Below are 26404 nucleotides of genomic sequence, written 5' to 3' on the forward strand. Positions count from 1 at the left end.
AACTATTACATAATTTGTCACTGTAATTCAGCCTAACATAACATGATGACAAATATGGAGATTATATGCAATAACAAGTGTTTCAACTCTTTCGCATTGATTTTCCTAGTGGAGCTCTCGCAATCTTACGCGTGCGTAAGATTTATTTAAGCTTACATTATGGATTTATTTATGCAAAAGTGAAAATATTCATTGAATTGAATAGAATGTGTGAGTGTGCTTGTGCTTTTGTGTCGCTAACATATGTGGGGCATGCATTATAAGCTGTTGTTTGTGTTGCTCGTGCATTCATTATTTATTACGAGTAGAACTACACTCCAGGCTACAGACTATGTATTTTAGAGATGCTCGAAGCATCTGTATTGTCTCTATTGAGTTATTTTGTCTATATAAACACACTGCATCATAACTTAGATTATTGTAAATTAGATGCGCTGTTTTATATCTTTGCTGTGCAAAATTCGTTTTCCTTTTAACTCTAACCTTTACGGTTTGACATTTTCAGCCATTACCATTAACAGAGCAGTAAAATTTCCTCCCAACATAAAATCGTAGCATCTTCATAAGAGAAACTTTGAAACACAGAGCCAATCAGCCTTATAAATGTGACTCACTTCAGGAATTTCCCAGTATGATATGCATATTCATGAAATCAAGTGGCATGATGGAATTGGTAGTGCTTGGTTTGGTTAAATGCTTCTGTGAAGACGTTCATTTAAAAATGAATTCATGTCTACAGTACTGATGATGCATCTGAGTTAGTTTCCCGAGAGGTGATTAATTGCATCTAAATGCAAAAGAATCTCTGTGGATAAGTGCAGTTATTTCATGCCGCGGTGATTTGTCTTGATTTGAAGTTACTTACATTTACATTTAGTTATTTAGCAGACACTTTTATCCAAAGCGACTTACAAAGAGTTTAGGGAGCAATAAGCGATATGTCATACAGGAGCAATAATACAATAGGTGCTAATACAAAGTTACTGGTTTCAACAAAGCTATACCTGTTGAGAGAAAGAGAGAGGGTTAGGTTTTTTTTCTCATTTGTCTGTCAAGTATTCACAGAAGAGATGGGTTTTAAGTAGTTTTTTGAATGTTGTGAGAGATGTGGTTGACCGGACCGAGTTAGAAAGAATGTTCCACCAGGAAGGAGTTGTGAATGAGCGGGAAAGTGATTTACTGCCCTTATGAGAAGGCAATACAAGACGCCGCTGGTTTGCTGAACGCAGGGTTCTTGATGGGGTGTAGGAGTGTAGGAGGGTGTGAAAGTATGCCAGTGCAGATCCAGTGATAGTCCTGTAGGCAAGCATTAGTGACTTGAATCTGATACGGGCTTCAACCGGTAGCCAGTGGAGAGAGATGAAAAGGGGTGTCACATGAGCCCTTTTGGGCTGTTGGAAGACGAGGCGTGCTGCTGCGTTCTGAACCAGCTGGAGCGGTTTGATAGCCTTTGCAGGAAGACCAGCAAGGAGAGCATTGCAGTAGTCCAACTTTGAGATTACCAGGGCCTGGACAAGGAGTTGTGCCGCATGCTCAGTGAGATAGGGTCTAACCTTTCTGATGTTGAATAAGGCATATCGGCATGACCGCGTTGTCTTTGCAATGTGATCATTGAAGGTCAGCTGTTCATCAAATATGACTCCGAAGTTCCTGGCTGTTTTGGAAGGAGTGATTGTGGTATTGCCAAGTTGGATTGTGAGATCGTGTTGCACCACGGGGTGTGCCGGAAACACAAGTAGTTCCGTCTTGGCAGGGTTCAGCTGGAGGTGATGCTCTTTCATCCAAGCTGAGATGTCTTCTAGGCAGGCTGTAATGCGAGCTGCTACAGTGGTATCGTCTGGGTGAAACGAGATGTAGATCTGGGTGTCGTCAGCATAACAGTGATAGGACAAGCCGTGTGCCCGTATGATGGGTCCCAAGGATGTCATGTAGATGGAAAAAAGCAGCGGTCCAAGCACCGATCTCTGCGGGACCCCAGTGATCATGTGGTGAGCAGTGGACAGTGAGCCCCTCCATGACACCCTGAAGGATCTGCCGGAGAGGTAGGATTTGAACCAGCGGAGAGGAGAGCCTGAGATTCCTAGAGATGACAGGGTTGCTAGCAGTATCTGGTGATTGACAGTGTCAAACGCTGCAGATAGGTCTAGCAGAATCAGGACCGAGGATTTAGATTCCGCCTTGGCTAGCCGCAGTGCTTCTGTGACCGACAGAATTGCAGTCTCAGTGGATTGGTTTGTTTTGAAGCCAGACTGCTTGTCATCCAGTAGTTTGTTCTGGGATAGGTAGGACGACACCTGGTTGAAAGCTGCCCTTTCAAGTGTTTTCGCAATAAATGGGAGGAGAGAGACAGGTCTGTAACTGTCAGTAGTAGAGGGGTCCAATGTGGGTTTCTTCAGTAGGGCCGTGACCTGGGCCTGTTTGAATGTGGATGGAAAAGTGCCGGTGAGCAGGGAGGTGTTGATGATGTTGATACTTGCAGATAAAGGGAGAAAGAACACGTTTGTACATGGTGATTTATAGCTGTCTGCACCTGTGGACCGTTTGTTCCTTTTCTCTCCGCCCTTGCATTTATTGCTAACACATCATTAATAAATAGTGAACAGTATTGATTTGTAACTCCCTTTGAGGATACAACTTGAGTCAAAACACCAATGAATAATAAGTGTGAAATCCATTGGCGAAACTCAAGTGCGCTTATTTTGAAAGTCCTCATACATATCAGCAGGAGCAGCATTATTAGTTTGTTCAGTTCACAGTGCACACTGATTTAAAGGGACAGTTCACCCCAAAATGAACATTTTGTCGTCATTTACTCACCCTCAGGTTGTTCCAAACCTGTATAAATTTATTTTGTTCTGATGAACACAAATGAAGATATTTGGAAGAATGTCAGTAACCAAACAGATTTCATCCACCAATGACTCCCATAGGAAGAATAAATACTATGGAAATCAATGGGGGATGAGATCTGAGGGTGAGTAAATGATGACAGGTTTTTCATAACAGATATTTATTCAATCCTTATAAGCGTATGTAGGCTAATAAGGTTATTATTAAATATTCACATACTGTATAGTATAAAACAAACACGCATATGTTTATGCACATATACTGTATGTCATGGAAATGAGGCATAGATATTGTTTGTAGACTTCAGTTGTGTGTTTGGATGTGACCTCAGGCCACAGATTAGCAGAAGAGGTGAAAGACATACATGTGATTCTATTGGCAGGACATTCATTTACCCTGGCGACTCGAATTGACATTCTTGTCACACAGGGCTTGACTGAGAGCTGTTGTCATAGAGTGACAAACAAAGAGATCCGCAGATTAAATCTATAATGGATTTCACCAAGTTTGTAGCGGTCCAGCCGATAGACTTTGTTACATCTGACTTACAGCCGTCTTCTGACGGTTATGTGGTTTTGGATCACATGGGGTCCCAATTGAATCTCTTGTATTATCAATGAGATGTGTTTTATTCTTTGTGCGCATATGCCATAATAATATTGCGCCGTGGACTTGATATTACCCACCACTCAACTTTTTCCCATGTGTACTTCTGCCATAAACCTATTTCTATGCAAACAGGAGCGTGTTCCAATCTGCTCATGCAACATTTATAACACATTAAGAATTCATACAGTCACATTACTGTAAAAATTGATGTTCCTCATAATGTAAACCACTCAACCCACCCCATCACTGTTTAGACAATATTACCAAATCTTTAATTAAGGTGTTTTTATCACCGTGAGCCACTTTAACCTCATATCAGGAAGGTTTGCATCGCCTCCTTTTACCTTCTACTGTAACTAGAAATGTCCTGGTTTTAATCTAATTGCAGCGATGAAATTATTCAACAGCTAGCGATAAACTTGAAAGGGATGTTGGCGAAGATCAATCAAACTTGGGGTGGTTTGTATTAATAGAATTGTGCTTTTGATGTTTTCAGGTGTGCCATCTCTGTTCTTGCACTCTTAAAAATAAAGGTGCTTCACGATGCCATAGAAGAACCTTTTTTTGTGGAAATGGTCTCATAAAGAACATCCGAAGAACCTCTCTGTTTGGCGAAAAAGGTTCTTCAAATTATAAAAAGGAAAGAAAGAGATGGTTCTTTAAAGAACCTTTGACTGAATGGTTCTTTGTGAAACCAAAAATGGTTCGTCTATGGCATTGCTGTGAAGAACGTTTCATGCACCTTTATTTTTAAGAGTATACTGGATTTTGTTCTTTATCTATATACTAATTTGAACATTAATATTGCTTTAATGAGACAGAATGTCACGAGTCATCATCAGAGACCCTAAAGCAGCGCTGTAAAAAAATACTGTAAAAAAACTGAAACCGTAAAATAACAGTTTTCCCCTGTTTTTCTTGTAAATTTGTGGTCTTCTGTAATTTTACATTTTTGGCTGGATTTCAAAAATACATGAATAATCTGTAAAAAAACTGAAAATTCTGTACAATTACACTTTTTTGACATTATACATGGAAAATCTGTAAGAAATAACAGAATAATTCTGTAAAATTCTATTTTTTACAATGAGGTTGTTTACTTTGCCCCTTTAGAAGATAAACACAAAGCAGGCCTATGGTTCAATATGCACAGATTCCTCCCCATTTTATTATTCTGTGTGCGTTGTGTGGGATGGGCTGAAAAGATAATTGATCGCTTCAAACAGCCAATCACATTATAGAGAATCCTTACTATCAAATGTCAGCATGTATTTGGGACAGATCTCACAGACCCCTCCTGTTTTCTCAAACTATCAGATATGGTGATTCACTGTTCTTCGCTGGCTTCAGGGGAAAATAAAAATGACGGCCTTTTATATGTAATTTATGGTCTTTAATAAGTAATTACTGTGATTTCAGAGCAATTACTTGTTCTCTCATTATAATCCCTGTCACAATGATAAGCCTGACGTCAAAAAACCTGTCGCAGAAAAGCCCTGGTGACGCAGTTTCTGCTGTTCGGGGCGTGTGAGATAAGAATGGGATTACTGTAGCTGGATAAAAAGGAAGACGCATTACACCACACGCAGATCGAGAGTTCTCAAGCGCTGTTGACAATGGCGATGTCGAAGATCTTTTTCCTTTATCGGACGCATTGCTGTCAGATCACAGAGATCTGGCCCGCCACAGTCGACCACACTTCTCTCATAGACTGTCCTCATAGTTAACCATAGGATGTCCCATTTCTACCATTTGTTTGATTCAACAACCATCTGGTTTCATTCCAGAGCTCCACTAACTCACTGACTATCCCCGGCTGCCGTTCAGGAGGACTGCAAGTGATCAAATTCTGACACTATATTCTTGCATCTCCCAGGACTTCATATTATGAAGTAATCCTTGAAAGCTGCTGCACTTCACGGTCCCCTGAGAGCTTCATGAACTGTGGCTTTATTTTCTGCTACATTAAACGCTCTCTCTGCAGGCTGCTGAAGGCTGGACAATGGCGCACTGTGGGGCAGGTGGCATCGCTTGTGCTCCACTTATCCCATTTGTAACCCCTAAAATCGTCTTCGATTTGTGCTGCCCTCTGCTAAATACTGCGCAGAGTGGGCGGCTTTCAAGTCTGCGGATCGTCTGATTTGTAGGGATGGAATTTGAAGCAATAATACAAAGATTGCATCTCGGAGGTGAGCAGTGTCGACACTCTGCCCACATTCAGCAGTCGCTCTAATGAAAAACAACACATTCAGGAGACAATACGCCATCAGTCCGTTGAAACGATAAGGATTTAAACAAGAAAACATTCGACGCATACCCTAGGGCTGGCAGTTAATGCATGCAATTAATTCATTATGTTTAATTTAGAGATTTTTAAGATTTTCAAAAGCTGTTAATTCATTTATTCACTTTGACGGTAGAACCGGTTTGTGCGATTTCGTAATTTGCAGCTATAGTTAATTGAAATGTCACACACACACAAATAAATGTCCCCACAGAAGCAGCCATTTATTCATTAATGGATAATGTGTAAATAAAATCCAGATGGGGCATTTAACAAAAAAAGTAATTTGCTATTTTTTGTGTGGTTAAATGCTGTTATCATCTAAGCTTAACAAATGAAATATTGGCCACAAAATGTCACCCTTCATAGAAATGGTAACGCTAACGAGCGATTAATGAGCAGACCAGCTGCAAACATCATTACACATACAAGATTATGGCAGGGAAAAGTGTGGTGAATTTATGTCTACTTTTAAATCTGTGCAGATTTGCAATTACATTTTGTGATTTTTTTAGATAAATAGCATCAGTGCATAATATGTTTATGATGAAGGAGTCTCATCCAAATTACCAAACCTAGAGTAATTACTCAAATCCTTGTCTGTTATTTATTTTTCAGTCCTTCAAAATAAGCATAAAGCATTAACACATTAACTAGATTCATCGTATCTAAAAGTTTTAACCAATTTACATCCCAGACCCAAAAGTCCATAATTATACCTATAAGTGTAAAATTTATTCATGTTATTGAATCTTTGTAGATTTGCAATTAAATCCTGTGATTTTTTTGCGTGAATGAGATAAATACTGTAGCACCAACGCATAATATACATGAAAATGAGTCCAAATCACCAAACCTATAATAATTACACAAATCCTTGTCTGTTGTTTATTTTTATGTCCTTGAAAATCATCTCAAAGCATTAACACGTTAACTAGAAAAAATTGTAGATTAATCATGATTACACATTTCGATCAATTTTTAGCCCAAGAGACCCAAAAGTCCAATTACCTGAGATGATTTAAACCAACAGGAATGTCGCTCAGTTGCCGGTGTCTTGGCCTCTTATATAAGGATCACATAGAGATTGCTGTTTAAGACAGACATGGCGACAGCCACGAAATCCCCAATGGACAACTAGAAGAACCTGGCCTGTTTTGATCACCACGAACATTGATTTTTCTAATCCTGAGGTTTGACCCGTGTTCCCAGTAACACATGCCAATTGTCAATCTGGACTCAACCTCTCACAAATAGCTCTTAGGTATGGCTGACCTGAGCTTTTTATTAGTTTTTCTGACGAACGCGGCTGAGATGCTGTAAATAACACACAATTTTTCATCTTCGCTGTTATGGTCACCATGCGTGTGGGGAAACCAACTTTATGTGAAGCAGAAGAGCTTTTCTGATGTCTTTTAAATTTTAGTAAAATGATTTAGCAAATGCGCTCATGAGCCACTTGATAAGTAAATATAGCTGATGTTTTCCAAGTGCTTTCATTTTGGCCAAAAGCAACCGAAAAGGTCCAGTGTATGAAATTTAGCGTCATCTAGGGGTGAGGTTGTGAATTGCAACCAATGGCTCACTCCACCCCTCCCTTTCGAAGCACTATGGTGGCTGACACAAAACTAAGATGTTGTCACGTTTTCAATTCTTTGCTGAAGGAGATATTTATGAACATATTGATGAATGTGGAGCAGTTTGTCCGTTTAGGGCTACTATAGAAACAACATGGTGAATTCCATGTAAGGGGATCCGCGGTGTACGTAGATAGAAATAGCACATCCTAAGATAATAAAAACATAACACTTCATTATGTAAGGTCTTTACACCTCTGAAGACATCGTTATGTATATTATATTGCATTTCTGTCAATAGATCCTCCATAAAAATTACACACGGGACCTTTAATATGTAAGAATTTCCATAAAGTCAACTTATGGTGGCCATCGGTGCTCTCCTGTGTGTGTATATGAGAGGTCTTGTGTTCATCCAAAATGAACTGTGATTATTTATTTGTGGATCTAACAATGCTTCCTGTCTGAGTTATCAGTTCTTGGCCAATAAAATCTTTTAAGTGAACTAGGATTTATGCTAATTGGCCAAAGTCTGTCAGTATTCAATTGCCATTTAATGTGCTTCCTCCTTTCCATCTGGCATGTGCAAAATCTCTTCCTTCCTCTATCAGAGAAAGGATCTGCCTCCTGTTCTCCATGACTAAATTGACCAGACACGACAGGCCACGTGGATCCTTTCTTGAGCAGATAAACATCCTTAGCTTAAAGCGAGGAGCATGAAACTCCAAAGAATACTGATTACGGTGGCAGAATTGATGTGTGCGGGGCAGCGGGACGCCCCAGTACCCTTCGTCAGTCTTATCACACCTGCACGCACACACCTGGCTGAAAGGCTCCGGAGAACAGAGAGAGACCCGGTTATATATGCTTGCTGTCTCAAGACCATCAGAGAGACAGGTCCGGTTTAGAATTCAAGAGAGAGAGTCTGGTAATGAGTCTCAGATGCTATTATTAAATTACTAGTGGATGAAAGAACTTTGACACCATAAAGCAGTGATGTGATTCAACTTATTAAAAAAAGTTATTAAAGTATTTCATAAAGTTTATAAAGTATTTTATTTAACAAAGTTTGGGAGTTTATGAGCATAGGCTAGATGGCTAAATGTAACTATTCTGGTTCAGCATGATCATTCACACTGCAAAAATGCTTTTAGAGTCAGTGTTGTTTTCCAGTAAAAATATATTAAAATAATATACTTTACAAAAAATGTTAAATGTATATTATAAATGTACATCTTATGTAAGTTCACAGTTTAGTTGTTTTAAAGTAGGGCTGTCAAACGATTAATTGTGATTAATCGCATCCAGAATAAAGGTTTGTGTTTACATAACATATGTCTATGTACTGTGCATATTCATTTTGTATTTATAAATCTATACACATACACAACTATACATATTTAGGAAATATTTACATGTATTTATTTATATTTACCAATAATTGAAATGATATATAAATGTTTATTAATTTTTAGATTTTTCTTAAATATATGCCAAGGATGTGTATGTGTTAATAAATACAAAATTATTATGCACAGTACACAGATATATTATGTAAACACAAACTTTTATTCTGGATGCGATTAATCGCGATTAATCTTTTGACAGCCCTATTTTAAAGTAATTTTTTATGTTGACACAACTTGCAGTTTCTGAATTTGTTCATTCATTTTAACAGGTTATTTAGACTTGTTCTATTAGCAGAATTGGTTTGTATTGAAAAAAAAACAGTCGCCTATATGCATTTTAAGATAAGGCTTTTTTTTATAAGGTAGACAGGAAAAAAATATTTGTTTTATGTAACAGCAATAAAAAAAATCATGGTAGATCAAATATCATAAATACCTGCACATTCGGACCTTAAAAACTGGATTTGAAATTGGATTGATCAGATTTGACCGTTTAAAGAAACTGATTGTCTTTAAAAGCAAGAAAGAAATAAAGAAATAAAGAAAGAAATAAAGAAAGAAAGAACAAACGAAAAAAAGAAAGAAATAATGATTTGCTGTCAAAACTATCTGTTTAAAGTTTAAAATTGTTTAAAAAAATAACATCTTGTTTTATTATATAGACCACTTTGCAAGATGTAAACACTGGTCCAGAGTCACTTCCGGTTTCAATTTCTTATTTTATTTAATCAGTGTCAGTTTAATAAAGTGTCAGTTTGGCTGGCTGAATGATGTTCACCGGTAGTGGTGCTCATTTTGCCAACATATGTTCTCTGACAGGGCTCATCGCATGAAACGCCGCACTGCTTCCCACAGCTTGATGATGAATAAGTAGCATTAGGGGTTTTTTATTAGAGAGAATTCCCTTGCCAAGACAGAGCATGCTGGGTACAGCTGTTCAACACCAGCGAGGTTTGGGACATGTTGAAATTTCTGTTCCTTTGATCGAGTTGCTGGGATTTTATACACCGTAATTTGCTTTAACTGTGGTTCGTTTAATCTTTTTTTTGTGGACCATCGTGTGGTCACTTTCTTTGGGATGCTGAGAAGTTTTAAGAGGGTTTTCAGAGATATCTTTTGTCTATTGTGTTGGAGCTTGAGAGTAGGAGCCAGGCCAGATAACATTCTATGAAATTCTGCGGTGAGGATTCAGCTGTCGCTGTGTGCCTGAGGCCACAGGTCTGTTTCAGCAACACTGGTGTGTGGGGTGAAAGATCACAAACAAGCTGTTTATTAAAGGCTTGAGCTGATCTTCTGTCCCTCTGAAGCTTCGAGATCAGCCCTTCAAGTGATTCATTCGGAGTGCTTCAGTTCTTCATTTGCCACCTTTTTACCCAAACTAGAGAAATAGCGTGCAGAGCGTGTAGGAGTAAATCCAATCCCTCTCTTTATCAAAGGTCCAATTCAAGTCTCAATGCACATAAATGAATGGTGTGCTTGGAAGGAGCGTGATGAATTTAGGGTCCACTTTGGTTATTTAAGCTTTGAAGTATTACAAGAGGAAAAGATATTGTGAATAAATTCACACTTGAAAGGCATTGTTTGTCCTCGTGACTTCAGCCATGATTGTTTTCACAATATAACATGTCCTTAAGTGCCTAAGTGCTTTTATAACGGCTAACATACATTAAAAAGATATATATAGGATAATCATTACACACCACCCTTCCATTAGAAGCTATAATCTTTTACATGTAAGCAGTAAATGACTGTTGGTATGCTATTAAAATAATAGCTTTTAGCAACTTGTGAGTAACCGCCGGTTTTAAGACACAATAAAGCTTTAAAAAATCATGAGCGGGTTATTATAACTGGTGTGCTGTGTGTCAATAGAATAAACTGTGAAAATATTTAGAGGTTTTGTGAACCACAAGTCTACAAGCAAAAACCCATTAAAGAGACATTGACTTTGGGGCGATGAAACCCGATAGTGCTAAAATGCTAATGCGCTTGGGTTTTGCGTACAAAAATACATAATCTCTGTGATAGTAGCTGAGGAAAGAAAGCACAGCTTCTGACCAATCACCATGCAGGGGTGGGGCTGTCACTTTTTTAAACAAAAACGTAGGTTTGGGACATGTTAAAATGCCTTCTTTTAAAGTCAGTTTAGATGGATTTGATGCACTTCAATTGCTTTAACCCTGGATGGTTCAATTGTGAGGTCACAAAATTGAAACAAAACGGACACATTGTAAAGTAATAATGTGTGATGTATACATTTATACATCAGTAATCTCTGGTTCTCGAATCTGATTGGCTGATAGCCGTGAGATATTCCACTAGGATCATCACGGGAATTGACCGTTGAACCGCTTCACTGACGGTCTGTATCACTCCGCCACTAAACTAACTCGGACTATGCTGTCCTCGCAACTGCGTTACTCTGAAGAAGTTAGATTGCTAGCAAAAAACACACGAAGCAGTTTATCCTTTCCAGAATGTTTACTTCTGTGATGCTTTCTCTTTTTTTTGTAAAACTGGCATACAATAAACAAGATATGAAATGACTAACTGCACATTAATTTGTTTGGTATAGCCAACATATAAACGCGTGCACTGCGATCTGCACATGGGTGTTCATGTGATGCGATGAGACTTTCTTTCATTATCATTATATCAATCACAATTTAACTTCCAAGAATCAATATTATGTTAACACATAATATGAACGCTTACAGATAGTAAGTAAACTTACAGGCATATCTTTCTCCAAGGCAAAGATTGTTCGCGTTGTGAACCGAAACTAGGCTACTGCTGTAAAATGAATGAGATCTAAATCGCAACACTGCGCAAACTTCAATACTGGAAAATGGCCACTAGGTGGCGACCGTACACCATGATAATTGGAACACACTTAATTGAAACTAAACGTTGTCAGTGTTGGCGGTGTCTCTAGCAATTTATTCACAGCGCTGTGCACTCATTGTTTAAAAATATTACAGTGCGGGACGCGATCGTCTCGATCAAGATCATAGAAATGGGATTAACACATTCTCAGTGAGTTGCCATTTAAAAGTCTCTCTCAGCACAGCGCAAATTGAAAAGAAGTGATTGTTTGGATTTAGTAGCGGAGGCTTATCTGTTATGCTGGGCTTGGATTCGTGGCGGAAGAAAGTAGTTCCCCATTTCCTTTAAAACCGGAGGGGTTTAAAGACACTCCGACGTTGTTTCAGGTTTATCTACACACTTGTGCCGTCGAACTGATGTATAAATGCAATATCGCTCTCTTAGTCGTCTATGTAGTGTTCTTATATCTGCACGGCTGTGATTGCCTCCGGCTCTCGGCCTCGTGCCTCTGGCCTAATCACAGCCACGAAGACATAAGAACACGACATACACAACTACTCCAGCGATATTGCATTATCAAATGTTTCCCAAATCTTCTAACAATGTTCCAGATTCAAAACAAATCAGGCTATGTCAAAACCAATTAGTTTAATGCTGTTGTTTACCACAGAAAATAATTTAGACATTCCAGTCTTTCATGGTTTTCTTGTCATCATGTGAAAATTTAAAGTGTTTAAATCTCTGCATGTCATAAAATATTAAATATAGATGTACAGTTAAGGTTTCTTAGCAATGTAATTAAAATAGTTTTGTGCTCACCCCTGTCTTGTGGCTATTCAAATAGCTTTCAAAATGTGTTTTATGGTTAATCCCACGGTAGTGCTGTGCCGTGTTGACTTCCTTTGTAAGCACATTAATTATTTTATTCATTTATTTTGCAAAAAAGAGATCAGTTTAAAACATGTATTCTGCTGTAGTCAACAGTACATGAACAAGTGTGCTTGTTTTTTCAAGTCATGTTTTTTTTCAGCTGGAGTACGTACATTTTTTTTTACAAAAAAGGTGATGAAAAAGTTGAAAACTGATACCCCGATTTGCAACAATAAGCGTATAATATAATTATTAAGTTGAACATAAGTTTGATGTCATTTAACTTTAACCCACTTAAAGATAAGTAAAGTAAATAACCTGCAATTTTATGTTTCTAATAAAGATGGCGATACAGAGGCAAAAGTTACAGATTGCACCTTTTAAATTATTTCTTATGGGAACAAAATGATCATCAAAATACCATCTTCAGTTTTATTTTAGAGAGCAAGTGAGTGGGTTTGGCGCATATCTTGGCTTTAAATACGTGGATAGATTTGATCTCTTTGTGGAGAATTACACTTCCAATTAGCTCCACTGAATATGTCAGAACTGTCATGGTCGCAAGGAAAAGCCAATACCATTTCTCCAAAGCAAAGCTTAAAACATTTACTAAAGATTGTTCAGATTAAAGCATTTGTACAGATCTTTTATCACATTTTAATTAAGTAGAACATTTCCAGGAATGTTTTATAAATGAAACTCGTCGGCCAGAGATATGTGACATGGAGTTGTGTGTGCAAAAGTGAGATACTGAGGGGAGAGAGAGACAGAGGCAAAAGAAAAGAGTTGTGACATTAGCCATGGGCAGGGGTTATAGAGAGAGAAGGATAGCAATATCATCAAAGCAGATTCCTCGAAAGGAAAACCTCGGAAGACAATACAACCATTCTACAGAGAGCTGAACCTGAACATTGAGTGAGGGCTTATTTGAAGAGACCGTACAGGAACAGGGAGCACTTGGCAGGTGTGGTAGAGACACGTCCTCCACATGCATCGGGCACTTTTGTTGTTCTGGGATTCGTACATCACTTTTTAGACACACAGAACTGCAGCGTTGAGACAAGGTTGTGTTACCTGAACAAAACCATCAGGGATGACTCAAAAGCAAAAGAGACATTTCTCAAAATATCTTCTTTTGTGTTCCACAGAAGAGTCATGAACACGTTTTTGTTAGTCTTGCGTATCTCTTAATTGCCTCCGCTTATTAAAGTAAGAGAAAGTATTTCAGCATCAAAATGACACAGATTTGATGTTGCTTCCTGTTAGGGACCCCGTATTGGCACTGCGGTGTCACTTTCTACCCCTGGAGAGAGAGACTGTCGCAGTTTCGAGTAATACACCCCGCAATAACCAAGCTCTCCTCTACATCCCTACCTCTACCATTTCACACACCGCATGGAAAAGCCCTGAAGGGGCAGCTGGCCGGAGTGAATAATTAAATAGACGGTGGGAACAGCATACTGTGTGGGCATCCAGATCGATCCCGGCTTGGTTTGCATTGCACATCGAGATTTTTATCAAAAGGATGAAAGCCAATTAGGCCTTGCGGCAACATGGCCCGGCCACCGCAGATTCGCACCATGGGACTGATCTGGGTTGCGGAGTGGGGGAAAACTCGACATTAGCATGCGGAACGAGAGAGAGCGAGAATTCCCAAGCCCAGAGCAACCGAAAGCTTTCAGACTCCGGAGGATTTCCAGAACAGAGGAGACATGCCTGGACTTGAGGAGAAGATTGGCTGACTTGAAGTAGCTCGATTCTCGCAAAATCATTCAAACTAAAATGTTCCAAACTACGGGATATAACTCTCCTGAGACCAGTGGCATAATTGCTTCAGGGAGTGAAGGGGTTTTGTTGTCGTTGGAGCAAATTGTAACCATGCAATATCTATTATAATAGGCTGCCCATGACTGGAAACCTGTTCTTGAGACACATAATCAGTCATGCACTATGGCCTCGGATATCAATTCTAATTCTCAATGTTAATAAAGAGATCATTCTGGGGTGCGTTTCCCAAAAGCATAGTTAGCCAACTATGGTCGCAAGTTCCGTCGTTTCAGCATAGTTCAACGATTCAAGTGTTTCCCGAAACCCTTGTTCCAACGATCAATCGTAAGCAGCATCGCAAAGTTGCGTGGTTGCAACTACAGGTCTAGAGCTGTGGTTAGAAGCATAGTTCCTATTATGACATGTAGACTTACATGCATCATTCTCTTGAGCAAGGTAAGCAAGCAACATGCAGTGCATTCCATATCCATCATTCTAAATATACAAATTCAATTTTACATCTTTTAGTTTGTCAAGAAAATAGAAGCGTTGTTTTTTTTAAAAGTGTGCATGCAACTGGCCCTCTAGGACCCTTGGGAATCCCTGGGCGGAGTTACGTAGGAGGAAACTTATGAATGAGTTAAATATCGTGAAATAAATCTATAGAGAGCAAAAATACGATCACAAAAATAGTTTTCAGATGCAGTGTACATTATTTACAGTAATAATATAACATTAAATCGATCTAAACGAATTAATTAGAAGAGGTAAATTACTATAAATAGAAAAGGTATTACTCCACCACCTATGTGACGTCATCAACTATGTTGTTGAACCAACGTTGTTTAAACGACAGATGTGCGACAAAGTTACTATGTTTTCGGGAAACAGTCGTGAGTAGCTAGTTAGTTTCTTAAACGATGCATCGTACTGTTGTTGTTCGGGAAACGCACCCTTGAGCGAAAGCCATAAACAAACTTCGCCATATGCCGCTTGTCAGGATATAACACGCCTCTGTATATGCATATCATTAGCATTGAAAACTCAAAGGCTGATATCAGGGGACCATTTTAGATGGGTCAGATCTGAGGCTGAAACTCAAGAACTACATTGAGGTGTGTGGGTGTACGAGCTCATCGATTGCATCCGAATGGGTTGCGATGAAAGTTGTTCAGGCGTTGTTTATGTTAAGTCCATCAAACAGGGTGTTGGTGGCACTAACTGTGCTAATGGCATCTCTTCAGACAGCCTGTTTGTTGTGATGTTGTCCACTCGTTTGTGTTTTATTTGTCTGATGAGTACGAGACTCAATCAATCCATCTGTTTGAAATGCATCAATTCACATAGTCTGCATTTTTATCCATTACATAACATATGGTACTCTGCCTCTCAATATGATGTCTGACGTGGTTCTGACAGGTCCAACAGTCCGATAATAACATCAGTTTTGAGGTTGTCATGGCAACCCGTTGCGGCACACTTTGTGTGTCGTTTGATGTGAGGAAGCTGGCGCTTCTGCTGGAAATGTTTCGCAGTTCTTGTCAGTGCAAGGGAAATTTATCAGTACATTTTACATTTGAAAGAATATTTTTATTGACATTCATGGAGACAGAAACACCCAGAATAAGAAGCATCATAAAGTGTTGCCCGTGAGAGCTCCTAGACTGAACACTAAATCAGTTTTGCAGACAAGCATTAAGGCTTCATTGGTTATTTTTTGCTTACCTGGACAACAGTTATATCTCATTCGTCCAAACTGGCCCACACAATGGACCATATTTACTTTCTCAAAAACAGATTCCTGGTTTATTGTGTAGTGTTATGCGAAAAAGTCTTTGTAATGTTTCATCCAAATGTAAAATGGCTCTAAAATGACTTTTCTTTTCAGTTGATCTGAGTGAGGTTGTGTGGTGCCATCAGATATGGCCACTTACTGTTTTGGGCTGTTGTTGTGGGTAATGCCTTTCTAAACTCTTGCTGTTTGATGGCAGTTAATTTAGAGAATTCATTTCAGAAATACATCACATTATGGAAGTTGCGAAATATGTTGTGACAATGTGATCTCTGGGAATTGGCAAAATACTGAAGCCCCACCCCAAACCTAACTATCACTGGCATGAAAGCAAATCGTACAAATACGTACAAATAAGGCCGTGTTCACACTTGAATTCTTTTTTGAAGCTGCTAGCATCTGTTTTGCATGATAATCCTATAGAGTAAACTGTGTTTTCAAAAAAGTCCTGAACGTTTTTTTAAACGCCAGCACCGGAGTATTTTTCTGCAGCTCAGAGGGTCTTTTGAGATTAAAAAAAGTTCAACTTTTCTGAAAAAACGCCCTACGCCAAGCACCTTTTTCACAGCTAACCAGAGACCTGTCGTTGCAAGGAACATGCAAGGAACGTGATTGGTCGAGAAGGCTCAAGCACGAAAAAATAAAATGGCGGCCTAAACTCACGTTGGATCATAGTTTTGTATAAATGTAAGTTTATACAATAATTTCAAAAAACGAAATTTGTATTGTAGTTTTTAAATATGTGATTGGTTATAGCAAAGACGCTATCTGTTTATAATTCAAATATAATTTTATCACGCTGCCTATGAAGCCTGTCTCTCTAAGCTGTCTTTGTGCACAAATGCTATCTTTGAACATTGCTGGCTGCTATTTGTAACCACAACGCTGCGAGCATTTTTTAAACTAAAAAAGCGCCATTGTCAATGTCATATGTGAACATGTATGTGACAGTAATTCTGTCACGAATTACTCACCCTCAAGTCATTCGACAACAAACAAAAATAACTACAGTATATTCAACAATTTCCTGACTTCCTAGTTAGTTCCAACATGTGTTCATGGGAGCACCATGACGCGATTACGGTGCTGACCCCAGATGCTCCTGTGAATGCGCGTTGGAAACTAACACGGAAGTCAGGAAATCGGTGAATATAGTCGTTATTTTTGTTTGTTTGCCCACAAAAAGTATCCTTGTCCCTTTATAGTTCCCCTTTAACCACCTCATAAAAATCCTAAATAGTTAAGAATTTCTGTAAGATTGTGTTGGTTGTCCATACATCGTGTCATGCATCACTTCAGTATGGACAGGAAAATAACTCGCCGTTGACTTGTTGCGGCTGCTTAGTACACCGTGTTAGGTTCTGACAGTTGTTGCATCAAGTTTATTGCTGTCGGTTTTGTTCACATAATTTGAGACCACACTGTTTTTCTTCCCATTTCATGCTTTTAAACATTTCTGTTTGTTCCCTCAACGGATTCTCCAGCTGTTCCAGAACTCTTTTATAATGTGTGACAAGACCTGGGTTAAATTATCCCTCATGTTTCTGCCGAGCCCTAGTACAACATGTTCCTGTAACAAGTTCACAACAAACACTAAACCCATTTTGGAGCACTTCATCTGTCTGACGTTTTTACAACAACCTTGTGCAATGGCTGACAATGGGTTCTACGAGTTGAAGAAATCGTGCTGTGTTGGTAATCTTCTTCAACGCACCGGAGTGGAACACACACTGTGTAGTGCATGTGAAGGTGTACGTGATCTACCGGTGCATGAAACAGAAAGCACTTGCATGAAAGGAAGTGGCATGTGGTTCTAGGAAAGATGGTGGATAGATACAGGAGGAGACAAGGGAACATGTTGAATTGGGGCCAGCGAGTCAACAACCAGGTGACCGAATGTGACTGTTATTCAGAGAGCTTTATAATCAGCCCTATATTACAATACTTGGGGTCAAATCTCAAATATCCGTCCCTTTATCTCAAAGATATCACTTGTCTTTCCCCTCAACAGCCTTAACCGTGGGCATTATCTCCAGCCCTGGGACTAAAATAGCCTGCTAATGGAGCAAATGGAGCTCAATCCTCTCTTTCTGAGTACTTGCTAACTTCGCTGCACAGGTGCCATTGAGAAGAGGAGTGACAGAGCTGATTCGAGACACTTTAGGGGCAGGAACGGGTACTACTCTTCCGTGTACCAGTGACACTGTCTCAGTAGGTGATGTGTCACCAGTGTGTTCTCTGTGGGGGGTGTTTGTTTAAACTCAAAGGGAGCCAGACAGGGACACGCATAAGGTCTTTGCACATACATTCCGAAATTTTCGTATGCGTTTTTTTCGTATTTGGAGCTCGTTTGTACGGTGTCTCTGAATTGTCCAAACGCAGAAAATCGAACCCAGTCTGAATTTTTTTATGACGGATGAAAATATTGGAGCCAGTGTGTAAATGTGATTGACACAACGTGAGGTTGTATTTATTTTTTAACGTGCGGAAATTGCATACGCAAATTTCAGACTCAATGTGCAATGGCCTTTACTCTGCCAGGAAATGACTATGAAAATAACACATCAGTGACTGAGGTTTTTGTAAATTCATATAGGGCTGTCACGATTATTAAATAATCGTCTCATCGCGATTGTTTGACCTCATCGCGATGGTTTCAGATCATCGCAATTATTGCACATCTCTATAGAAGACACTAGGGGGGAGCTGTAGTGCATCTGCATATTGCATATTTTAGTGTATATATTGTTACTAAAGCATGGTAATACTTGTAAAATGTACCAACACAACACAATCACTTAAAAAAAAAAAAACATATACAAATTACCTGCAGTACAATTTAATATTATTTAAGCAAATCTCAGTATGAAAACCAATCTACCAAAATTTCATTAACACACAAGTAAAATTTTATTGTAGTCTTGCGAGTGAGAAAAAAATAGACTAGAAGATTTTCTATGACTGATAGTATTTTAATGGTGGCTTCAATTCACACCTGATCAATTTTCTTAATTTACAAGTATTTGGCGGTTGTATTATTGACAGGTAAAAGCCTAAACCTTAAATATATGATGACCCAATTTTTTCCGATGTATTTCTAAGAAAAAAACATAGTCTTGTATTCAGAACAATATGGTCGTTTCAATCGCTGAATCAAAAATGTATGAGAATTAAATGTCAAAGCTCAAAAACAGACAATTCATCGTCATAATCGTCAAAGCCCTAAAACAGACAATTAATTGTCATAATCGCAATGATTTATTAGGCAATTAATCGTCAGTCAAATTTCATAATCGTGACAGCCCTAAATTCATATTGTGATTTCCAAAGAAGAAGCAGATCACATAATTCTGTGATGGTATCAGGTTGATACTTAACACAGCAGTCACCTTTTTAACATTTTGCCTTAAAGGTGCAATGTGTAATATTTAGGAGGATCTTTTGACAGAAATGCAATATAATATACATAACTATGTGTTCAGAGGTGTATAAAGAACTTACATAATGAAACGTTTTTATTATATTAGAAGGAGTTATTTCTATCTACTGTTCATATGCCGCGGGTCCCTTTGCATGGAATTCACCATGTTGTTTCTACAGTAGCCCTAAACTGACAAACTGCTCTACAGAGTGAATACTGTCACGATCACACAGAGAGAGAACCCAGGGGCAGGCAGCGGTAAGTGGAGAGCCGGCTGAGTCACCGACTGGATTGCCGGCTGAGTCACCGGCTGGATTGCCGGCTGCGTCACCGGCTGGATTGCCGGCTGAGTCACCGGCTGGATTGCCGGCTGAGTCACCGGCTGGACTGGACAGGTCACCGGCTGGACAACCGGCTGGGTCGCCGGCTGGAAGGCCGGTTGAGTTACCGGCTGGAAGGCCGGCTGAGACAATGGTTGCATAAGGCTGGGTACCGGCTGAGTCGCCGGCTGGAAGGCCGGCTGGAAGACCGGCTGGAAGACCGGCTGGGACACCGGAAGCCCCGGACTGGACACCGGCAGCACCAGACTGGACACCGGCTGCACCGGACTGGTCTCTGGACTGGAAACCGGACTGGTCTCTGGACTGGAAACCGGACTGGATGCCGGCTGCACCGGACTGGACGCCGGCTGCACCGGACTGGGTGCCGGCTGCACCGGACCGGACGCCGGCAGGGACGCCGGCTGCACCGGCTGGGACGCCGGCTGGATCACCGGCTGGGATGGAGTCCGCGTTGCCCGCCGCTGCCTCTTTTTCTTCAGGATGTAACAGGTACGGCTGGCTCCAGCTGGGACTCCTCGGAGGTGGACCCCCAGGATGCTCGTCTCCCCCGCTTGCCACCAAGGCTGACTGGTGGTGAGGCTGCAGTTGAACTCCCCAGGGTCACGACACCCATGACGCAACCTTCCGGGATGGACGCTAGGCAGGAGCGTGAAGAGCCAGGAGAGGCGCTGACGGGGAGGCCACTCACCAGCTCCTGGAAGGATCCCCGGATCATCCTCTCGAGAACTGCCAGAGGAGTGGGTTCGACGAGGCCCGCCAGCAAGTAGGCATTGAAAAGGACCTCTGGCAGGAGGCCCCTCCGAGACGCAGAAGCCCAGGCATACTCCGCCAGAGGTTGATCGCCCTGGGGAGGAAAAGGGCCCTCACCCTTCTGGATCAAGGCGGAAGTCGACTGCCAATGCTGGTGGTCAGCCAACTCCCGCCTAGCGGGGGACGAGGCGCTGTCCATAATGCTGCCTGCTGGGTTCTGTATGGCTCGTTCGTTCAGTCACGATCACACGGAGAGAGAACCCAGGCGCAGGCAGCGGTAAGGGATAACAGGACAAGTCTTTAATGAACACAATACAAAAACTCACGATGGGGTGCAAAAACAGAACAAGAACTAGAACACGGAAACAAAACAAGAAATCAAAACAGAACACTTCCCATGAGAGGGCAAAAAACTGAACTAAATCTAAAACGAGACACTACGTATAAACACTCACAAGGTACACAGGCAACATAGCGAACATGGTCTAAGGCACACGACAGGCATGGCTGGGAAGGCAAACAATACACCACCATACACAACGAACGAGCAACAAGACAATGAAACATGAGGACTATTTAAAGGGAACACAAATGAAGGAAGATAACGAGGGGCAGGTGAAAAACATAAGACACGGCAGGGAGGCAATACAGGAAACGGGAGGGGCGGGGCCAATGACGAGACACGAGAAAACACATGGAGTGTCAAAAGATAAACACCCCATGGCTTTCTCACACTAAACCAAAGGCTTTGTCACGACTCTGCCACAAGACCAAGAAAACCATGACAAGATAAGGCAGAGTCGTGACAGAATACATTATCTCCTTCAGCAAAGATGTGAAAATGTGACGATATCTTTGTCCTGTATCAGCCACCATAGTGCTATGAAAAGGAGGGGTGGAGTGAGCCATTGGTTGCAATTTGCCACCTCACAGCTAGATGCCGCTAAAATTTACACACAGGACCCTTAACAGCCACAATGATTGACATGTTATTTTTCTGCCTCTCTACAATTGTATTTTGTGTGATTCATTGGCCAAAAAAGAGAAGATAGATAGGTCTTGGTCTCGTATGATTAAAATAGCCGCCTGGAAGCGTTGCTAATATGGCCGTCAAGTCTTTCCCAAATGGACTTTGGTGCAGGCAAGTTCTTTACGCAGAACATTGCAGCCTATTTTATGACCCGGTCTAACACTTGTTAAAGAAAATGAAATCTTTCTGGTGTTTCAGTGACTGATAAAATAGTGAAATAACCTCAGATACCTCACAACCACTAGCGTTTCAGCAAATGTAAAGTGAGATCACATCACAGACTTAGTACAGTGTAGCTGGACTGCTAAAGTAGCTGCAAAAATTTGCGGAGAAAAGATGACCTTAAGGTAAAAGTATTGTCAAGGGTGATTTTTTAAACTGAGTCAGTTTATAATGGAGGAATCCTGAAGTGCAAAACTTGATTAGCGAATCCAAAGAGCTTGCGAAACAACATTACGAGCACACATTCCTCATGGTTCTTAACCGTCTTTAGGAATCCATTAAGCATGTAATATTTCAGTGTCATTTTTGGGTAACTTTAAGTCATTACATGCACATTAGACATCTAGTTAATCATTGCTAATTACAGGCTTCACTCCCTAAAGGGAACATTACAGAGAAAAAGAGGCATAAAGATACAATTTAAACTGGAAGATAACAGAGGGAACAAAACAATCGTGGCCTCCTCATTTCAACGGTGTACATAAAAATGATCACACCCACCCCTCCAGATTCACACTTACACTGCGCTTCTACACAAATACAGAAAGACATTATGTTCAGAGATTGTATGTGGTTTGTTCTGGGTTTAAAGCTGTATTCTCAAATAGTAATTTTTCATATTTATAATGAGGTCAACATGGAGAAACATTACTCTTGGATTTTCATGACACATTTGCTCCCACAATATTTGTACTCAAAAGTGACATTGTTTTGTGAGCTCTCGCGAAACACTCTGAGGGAAACTTGAGATTTTACATGCGTTTATCCGTCTAGCACCAAAACATCCTGGGAACGTTTTAAACCCGTTTCTGAGGATTTTCTAAAGCCTTACTTATCCTTGGATCTTCTTTTGGCAGATTTTGTAAAACCGTGTTTGTGTTTAGATCTTTGGCTTACAGGGAAAATTCTTAAAGTGAAAAATAATACATTGCAGCAGTAAAATTGCTGTATCAGCCTTGTACTTGTTTTGTAATCTAAGCGAGTGCAGCTCCATAGTTATGGATGTTACATTTTCAGTCAAAACTTTAAACTCTCAGAGAATGTATTTATTACCAATATATTGAATAACCCATGTACAGTATATTTTACTAAACCCCCTGATGAGTTTAGAGTCCAGACATCAAAAAAAGATCAGTCTATACACATTTTCCATTTAAGATGAGGGAAATACACATGGGTCATGGATGTGACAAAAAAGGACACCGTTTTTAGACAACATTGTCGGTTTGTAGGATTTCTGTTAATTAAAATGTACAAACCACGAGCAATGATACTTAACAAATAGAGAAGGGATGACTCTTCATAATATACCACAAAAATGGTTGTTTTATTTGAATTTTCATGTGCCATTTATGAGGAATATGGACAGTTAAGGATATGACAATTTTGTTATGGATGTGACAATTCACTTGCTTGGATGTGACTATGGAAAACAGTGCTTTAAAACTTTAGGAGAGACCTCATACAGGTATTAAAACCACCAAATATTGACATCTAAGATAACAGGATAGTGATATCAGTATATTTTTCATGGTTAACACAATCCTCATAAATGGCAAATAATAATAGTAACGTTGTTGGTAAAGCAATAATACTACACATTTTTTCTTTTTGTACTTTTGTACTAACTAACTTTTGTAGCGTAAATGATCTGTGACCTTAATTTGATTCAAAGCCAAATGAACAGGACCACCTTAAATCTGTGGTGCCTTTGATACCAGATGCCTTGTTTGTGTGTTAGCTGGTTTACCCTGGATGGTAACACATCATGTGCAAGCTTCCCCTGAAGGTTTTTTCTATATGGAGATCCTGTTGTCAAACTGATACATCATTCATGATATCCTGAAGCGTATTACATCACTGCCTCTGTGCTTCTGGGAATGGGCTTGCCTGCAGCTACTTCTACACAACATCAAAGTTTCGCTGATAGGAGATTAGAAAAAGATGTGGGACGGTGACACAAATACATTTTAATAATGAAGTTTTTTTTGTAAAAATCTTTGATCAGGTCTGCAGTAAGGATGCCTCATTCCGCTCCATAGTTTCCTTTGTCAACGTAACTTTCCTTTGCGAACATAACTTCCTTGATCCGCTCAACATGGCATTTTGGAAGGTATGTCAGGTGTAACATCAGACAGTTCATACCTAAACCTAATTGGATATAACATAGACTGATGGCATGTATCATCGATTAACAACCTCGGAGCTGACGCTTGGTCTGCCGTTAAAGGTTTTAAAGTTAGCGTAAAAATCGATTCCCTCGTAGAGAAAATGAATACGATTTTACTTCCGGAACCGACAGTTGTGGTCTACTTCTCATGCAAGTGTCAATGCCCGCTTATACGCACACACACACAGAGGACTGTGACTCCAGGGCATTGATTTACTGAGGGGCGAGCGCTGTCTTCTAAAGATGAAAGCCTTGGCGCTCGTAGTGACAGGAGTTTGATGCCAGAGAGAGAGAGCGAGCGAGCGAGCGAGGGAGACAGAGCGAGCAAGAGAGAGAGGGAGAAATTGAAGGGGAGAACAGATAAGATAAAATATGTGAAATTAAGCAGAAGGTTGAAGAAAATAGAGCTGGCATCTTCTCTGAAGCAGTCAGCATCTTCTCTTGTGAGGAGATGCTTGTAGAACATCTTTTTAATTTTCTTTCTGCTGTGGTTGACGGTTCAGCTGCTCGTCCGCTGTTCTGGCGTAGCAGTTTCTCTCGGGATTCGCGCACAATCTGCCGCCCGTTGCAGGTTTGTGGCACGCTGCATAACGTTGCCGAACCCAGGAATCTTTTAAATGATCCCCGGAGACAGAAATGTCCTGGAGCGATGATAAAACTATGAGTATGTGTTGAAAAGAAACATTCTGGGTTATTTTTAACCACATACGTGTGACCGCCCACCTTTGTTGATGTTCTGAAAAGTGCGCTCACAGGAACTACGTCGGTAACACACATCCAGAAGCTCAGCTTCCTATAGAATATTACTCCTTAGAAAAAACCATCAAGCACTCTCTCCTGCTAGGTGTCCGTTGTATGTTCTTTTCTTTTTTCAAAGTTTTCACAAAGCAGGAAACTTCTGGAATGACATTTTTATCAACCTTACAGCAGAGATTTAAACAACATTATCAACAGGGTTGAGTTACATTGAAATTGTGTTCTGCAACCATTACAAATTACTTCATGAAAAATGTTAGCAATAACATAATCCACTTGTTAAGTCGTGGCTAGACATGTGCCCGGTTAATCGTGGTTACCACTAAATCCTGCTGAAACCGAGCTGGCTGCGATAATGCAAGGTATCGATTATTTTATTGATGCGTAGCTTGTCCGTGAAGCACGGCTCTGGGATCAGTAGAAATGCTGCTCGATATAAAAGCAGTGCGAGTTTGAGTCGCTTATAACGTGCATTTGAAAAAGCAACACCCGTCAAACATGATCATTATATATATATTTATTATCATAAAAATACCTGAGGAGGCTTGAGGATCGGTGATAAAAACATGTCCTTAGGCATTTCCTAGAACTACGTGTGTTATGGTCTTCTTCTGCAGTGCGTATTTGGAGTTTCTGCACGAGAGCGCCCTCTGGCTTTCGGATGCAGCAGCATTTTACCGTACTTCACTCACAAGTTGTGCATAAATCACATGATAAATATTTTCGGTTAACCGGGCATATGTCTAGGAATACGAATTCCGGGTCCTTCGTTCATTTCAAGTGAGGCGACTGTGACATTTATGAGCACTGTTTATTCATATCACACATTTAAGTGTGAAATCTTTATCTCCAGACTCACAATCTCCGACATCAATATTTTAATGATTCATTCAAAAATGTATCACTATATGGCATTCTGGGATGTCATTATGGAGATAAAAATTAGGATTGTGGGTTTTCAGTAGTTTTACAGCATGTCATGAGTTTATATTAACATTTATTGCTGTTTGCCTCACAGCAAAATCATCAGTGTTAAAAAAGGTCAAATCTCACGTTGAGAGTGTGGATTATATATACACTGTGAGTGTTAATTTGACTTTTTTAACACTGGCGATTTGACTGTGCTGTCGCATTCATTGAAGCATTTGGACCCGAAAGAGGCGGTGCGTGATGTCACACTTAAATGTAAGTGGATCCAAGTATCACTAATCTTGGACTACTTTAAGGTTATGAGTAAAAACAATATGATTTAAAGTACTTGGTAACACTATTTCGATATATTCGCCTATAAGTAACATTTCAACGTCTTGTCAACTTCAAGTAAACAGAGTAGTAGACCCAAAAACGTACTGACTATAAGTAAATTTGCAAGTAGCCTACATGTCAGCTTATTTTCTTAACCCTATACCCTAGACATAACCAGACAGTTAGATAGTTAGTAAAATGTCTAAAGTGGACCATCAAAATAAACAACCTATTCTCACTCCTAACTCTCCAAATTTTAGGCTTGGTCAGCGCCCCCCCGCATCACTTTTTAATGCACAGTGTGCACTTTGGTGTCAGTTTTCGACATACTGCATTGCTTTTAGGTTGTTCGGCTTACGTATCAGTTCAAGTCGCATTAATTGCTTTGCATTTGTAAAGATATACGTAAATGGTTTTAGAAATACATATGATTTCAAAGATATTTTAGAGCCAATGACACTTCACATTCAAAGCTGACAAAATGA

At 40.0% G+C, this 26404-nt stretch overlaps 1 protein-coding gene across 2 annotated transcripts in view; it reads left to right on the plus strand.

Annotated features, from left to right (window-relative positions):
• The window catches only part of cpne5b (copine Vb), a 119106-nt gene that overhangs the window by 804 nt on the left and 91898 nt on the right, over positions 1-26404 (plus strand). The window lies entirely within an intron of this gene.

Source organism: Triplophysa rosa, linkage group LG20 (genome assembly GCF_024868665.1).
Source record: "Triplophysa rosa linkage group LG20, Trosa_1v2, whole genome shotgun sequence".
In the NCBI taxonomy this organism is placed as follows: Eukaryota; Metazoa; Chordata; class Actinopteri; order Cypriniformes; family Nemacheilidae; genus Triplophysa; species Triplophysa rosa.